Below are 5,521 nucleotides of genomic sequence, written 5' to 3' on the forward strand. Positions count from 1 at the left end.
TGAACCCTTAGCGCAGGTCACTGTGCTGGAAAATGTGTAAAAGTCAACGTTTAATATGCCCCATTCAACCCCGACTAGCCCCATAACTTTGTCTACCATTGAGCCCACAAACCCTCATTCGCTGACCTCTCGGTCCACCCCACAACCTCCCACATCAGTGACCCCCCCAAAACCCGCTTCATTCGTCCCCCAGAACTCCCCATCACTCAGCCCATCACCCCTACTACTCGCCCCCTCAACCTCTCTCTCGACACAGATTTTGTGCTCGCTGCAGAGGAGACCGTTACGAAAACTGGCCCCGAGAAGCACTTCCGCTTTGGGACCAACTCCGGCTCCGCAGCCCAGAGGGCTGTAGCGGCCGGTGTGCGCACGCTCAGTGGGGGCTTTGAGCCCGCGTACACCAATAGTCAACATGGGGACCCCTCCCGCCTGCCGGACGCGAATGCGACGGGGCTGCAGCGCAGGCGCAGAGGGGAGATGGCCGCTCCGGTGACGTCACTGCTCTGAAACGATAGCCGCGCCCACTGCGTCTCTTCCCTTCGAGGGCGGCAGTGTAGAACAGGTGCTTACTTTGATTTGCGGAGGCCGTCATTCCTAAGACTCCAAAGATCGGTTTCCTTATGGAGGGAGGGGAAGGGCCCAATTAAGGAGAATGCTAGCAGGCAGGAATTTCATGTCTTGAACCTGGAGGGCAGTATCGGGTTTGCAGGTGTAATTGAATAGGAAGTCGGGATGCGTGGCGGAATTGCTCAGCGTGCACAAAGGCTAGGAGGTAGGGAGAGGTCACTGGCTCCATCCAGTGGCTAAGGCTGGGAGTTTACAGCCTAGCGTTTGAAGGACGGTGTGCAGACAAACAAGAAGCTGAAGAATAAATAAATGGCCACCTAGTACACACACACACCGGGATGAAGGGGATGTGTTAAGTAGTGACTGACAATGTTGTTGTCTCAGGATGGGCAGGGACGATCTCCTTTTGTCGGGGGTGACAGTTACGCTGGTCAAAAGGAGCCGGCCGCACAAATATTTGAAGCAAAGAGCTTTGTGGTGGAGGGCGCGGCTGTTAAAAAGGCCCTGAAGTAGGACCTGGTTTGGCACGTTGGAGGAACAGAAACAGTGTCAGTGTGTTGGGAATATAGAAGGTGTGGGCAAGGGAGAAGTGAGTGGGTGCCAGATGCTGTAGGGCCTCCTCTGCCAGGGACAGAGCTCATGTCTCATTCTGACATAATGGGATGCCATTAAGGGGGATCAGATTTTTAAAACACCAGTCTGAAGCAATCTAGCATTATATATTAACTTTAAAAATACACATAGATTAGACTCTTGTTTATTGCCTGTCTTGAACCGCTAGGACATGAGCTCCACAGGAATTTGCTTAAGCACCTCCCATATGCCAGGTAGTGTTCTAGATATTGGGAATACTGCAGGAGAGAAAACAGAACCAAACAAACAAACAAACGTGATGGAGACAGCCTGGTTGCAAACTCCCACCTACCAGCTGTGTAATCTAGGGCAGAACTCAACTCCTCTGTGCTGAATTTCCTCATGTATAAAATGGGGGATAATGACAGCACCTACCTCGTTAGGACTGTGGTGACAAATGAGCTGATAATTGTAAATGGCTTAGAACAATGCCTGGAACACAGCAAGTGCTGTGTAACTGATGATGATTAAAATAAAATTAGACGTGTGTATGTATAAAATTTTTTTTAATAAGAAGAAAAAAATAAAAAGATGACCTGCAGGCTGCTTTGTGGATGACAGATTGCAGAGGGCAAGGGCGAAAACAGGAAGAACAGTAGGGAGGCTCCTGCCAACAGGCCCAGCAAGTGATAATGGAGGCTCAGACCTAGCTCAGTATCTCCTGTGTGCCAGGCACTGTGTGAAGCACATGACATGACCTGCCTCAGATAGTCCCCACTTTCTGTGAACAATCCTGTGGTCCCACCCATCTTGTTAGGTGAGGAAACTGAGTCCCAGAGAGACTAAGTAACTTGCCCAAAGTCACACAGGTTCCCAAGATCGGATCCTTAACTTCTACCCAATAATACTCTTCTTTTGTTTATTCAGTATCCCACAGAACTTCCAGAAAATATCTGAGGGTGTTCATTCCAGAACCATTAAAACCAGGCAAGGAATATTTTTGGGGGGGCGGGCAGGAATATAGATGCAGCTTCCTAGCAGACAAAGCAAAGAGAGAAAGCAGGGAAGTAACTCAGGTCTCTTGCTCTCTTAAGGATCTGTACCTCCTGGGTACAAAACTTGTCAACTCTCTAAATGAATTAGGATGTGGAAAATAGGAGGGCCTGGACCTTTAGGGCCCCTGTCAGTCTGGCCTCTTCCACCCTGTAAACATAACTTCTCCACCACCTTGTACACATATATATATACACACACCCCTGTGTGGAGGGGGAAATCCTATAGGGTTGGTGGGTGTTGGGGTACAGTGATTTCCAGCTCCAAAAATATTCTGAGCCAGTGATACAGCCCTGCAGAAACTGTCCCAGGGTTCACAGTGCATATCCACAAGCTATGTGAAACCAGATTTTCTGCTGTGGAGCTAGGATGCCCACTCTCTGTCCTGGGCATCCTCTACCATCAGTCCCTACAGGTACAAACTCATTCAGTGGCCTAAGCAGCAGGTAGCTAGGTGAAGGGGTGTGGAAAGCTGACAGGTAGCTGGTCCCACCACAGAATCTGCACGATGTGACATTCCAACCCAAAGGCCACCCCCACCTCGCTGGTGAGTCATTAAAACTGCTCTTAAGATACATTTTCTCAAAACTGTGGAAGTGTTGCCAATTGTGAGCAATCATTTTGGACCATGAGGTAGCAGGTGAGTTTGGCAGAGCTACAGCATATGAGCAGCCAGCTCTCTGGTGAGCTTGGAGCTGCCACTCTAGCCCTCCAAGAGAGGAATCCCTGCCTCCAAGAGAGGAATCCCCTTCCATCCTCTTGAAGCTATTGGTATTTAGGGTGGTATTGGTATGTGCAGCCAAACTGAATCCTGAACAATACATCAGACTTTTCTGTCTTGGCAGATGTGTCACTAAACAGAGACATGTGGGACCAGTGAGGGCAGGGGGCGGTGAATAATGGTGAATGAAGGACAAATTGGGAATGAATGGGGGCAAGGAGAGACAAAGGGGGATGGCAGGGAGGTGATGAACAGTAGAGTGGAGTGAATGTGGGTAGTTTGAGGCAGAGTGAGGAAATGACTACGCATTCGTTTTTTTTGTTTGTTTGTTTGTTTTTGCGGTACGCGGGCCTCTCACTGTTGTGGCCTCTCCCGTTGCAGAGCACAGGCTCCGGATGCGCAGGCTCAGCGGCCATGGCTCACGGGCCGAGCCGCTCCGCGGCATGTGGGATCTTCCCGGACCGGGGCACGAACCCATGTCCCCTGCATCGGCAGGCGGACTCTCAACCACTGCACCACCAGGGAAGCCCTACGCATTCAATTTAAGCTTATGAATGAGACTGAGTAAGTGATGGGAAAATGAGGCACCGTCTAAGCGGCAAAAAGTGAAAGAGGGAGTGGACTGTGAGTGAATGGGGCAATGAAAGGTGGTGAATGTGAATGGGGTTGATAAAGCACGAGAGTGCAAGTTGAGAGGAATCCCCTTCCTCTCTTCACAAGAGTGAAGAATGGAAACAGGGGTTACATCGGGAGTGACTTTAAATGAATGAGATAATGGGAGGCAGTGAAGATTGAGAAAGAATGGAGGTGACCAAGTGTAGAGTGAGTATGTGTGGATAACTTGGGCTAGTGTTTGGGAGTACTAAGGATTGAAGTGTAAATGAATGATGGTTTATGGGGCACAATATGAGTAAGGAGAGGTGAATTTAGGGAGAAAGTAGCAGTGAATGGAAGTCATGTGAGGCACAGAGGGAAGAATGGGGGACACAAGGGGCAGAATAAGAGGAAACAGAAATGAATACATGGTAGAATGTGAATAAGCGAATCGAGTCGAGTTTGTTTGAGTGGGGATACTACGAGGGAGGAGAGCAACCAGAGGTGAATAAGAGGCAGACTGGGATTAGATGGGGTTCCAGTAATGTGCAGAGATCCCAGTGGGAATGAGCAAAAGCATGGGCGTGAATGGAGGTAATGTTGGGCACAGTGAGAGGGGATGGAAGTAAAGAGCAGAAGAAGGTGAGTAACTGGGTATTGTGAGGCAAGGGGAGAGGGGATGAAGGTCACGTAGCCCAAGGTGAGTAAAGTGGGGGAAATGGAGCCCAATGTGAGCAAAAAGTGGTAAATCCGAGGCAGAGTGTGACTGAACGAGGGTACCGCGAGGCAGAGTGGGAGCAACTCAAAATGAATCGGGAGCAGAACAAGAGTGAAGAGTGGAAACAGGGGTTACATCGGGAGTGACTTTAAATGAATGAGATAATGGGAGGCAGTGAAGATTGAGAAAGAATGGAGGTGACCAAGTGTAGAGTGAGTATGTGTGGATAACTTGGGCTAGTGTTTGGGAGTAATACAGTTTCAGGAAATGCAGGTAATATGGGAGAAGCACTTGAGAGAATAGAAGTGAAGAAGGGGGAAGAAATAGAGTGAATGAGGGAGGGAATGAGGCCCAGAGTCAATGAACAAATGTGAAGGATGGGCCACGTGAGAGCGGATGGGAGTCATTTGATGCAGTGTCAGGCAGTGAAGGTGAAAGTAGGAAATGAGAGTCTGAGTGGGAGTGAATGGAGGTGAAGAAGGAATAGGATGTGAGAGAGCTTGGGTAAGAGTAAGTAGAGGGTTAGGGAACTGCAGTAACACGAGGCCCAGTGTGAATGAATATAGGTGGATAAGAGGCGGTGTAAGTGGACGAGGGAATAAAACGTAGAATGAGAACGGGGGTGAAAAAGCAGTAGAGTGAACATGTATATGTGATATGTAATGTGGGACAGAGTCTGATTAACTGGGTGTAACATGGGGCAGATTCCAGTAAATGAGGGTGGAACGAGCACACTAAGTGAAGAGAGGTGAAGGAGGTGCTGAGAATGAGTAAATAGAGGTAATGTGGAACAAAGGGGAGAGCACAGTGGTCATATTTTATAAAGCATGAGGAATCCGAGGTGGCAGTAGGCATGGTGTAGTGACCAGAGCTGACTACTCAGCAGAGTGGGGGAAATGGAGGTGATGAGGGGCAGAATGAGTGGAAATGGAGGTAACCAAGTGGTAGAGCATGATTAACGGGAGTAGAGTGGGACAGTGTTAAGGAATGTAGGGGAATGTGGGCTGAGTGTGAGGTCTAGTACCTGGGGGGGGGGCCTGTCTGTCCTTTTTGTGTCCCAAGCCCCTCTCTCCCTGCATCCCTTTCTGATATCTCTGGGTTTCTCCCTGTCCTTGTCTCCTTCCACCTCTGTGTATACATTAGTATCTTTCTTTTTCTCTGTTTCTGTCTTTAACAGAGCTAGCACAGGGGAAGATGGTGAGATGCCCAACCCTCTGGCTTCTCTGTTCCAGAATCTGTCACTTAGACCTTCACAGAGCCCAAAATTCCAGCATACCCTTAGTTCTGAGCACTGA

Source organism: Neophocaena asiaeorientalis, unplaced genomic scaffold, assembly GCF_003031525.2.
Source record: "Neophocaena asiaeorientalis asiaeorientalis breed wild unplaced genomic scaffold, Neophocaena_asiaeorientalis_V1.1 scaffold671, whole genome shotgun sequence".
Taxonomy (NCBI): Eukaryota; Metazoa; Chordata; class Mammalia; order Artiodactyla; family Phocoenidae; genus Neophocaena; species Neophocaena asiaeorientalis.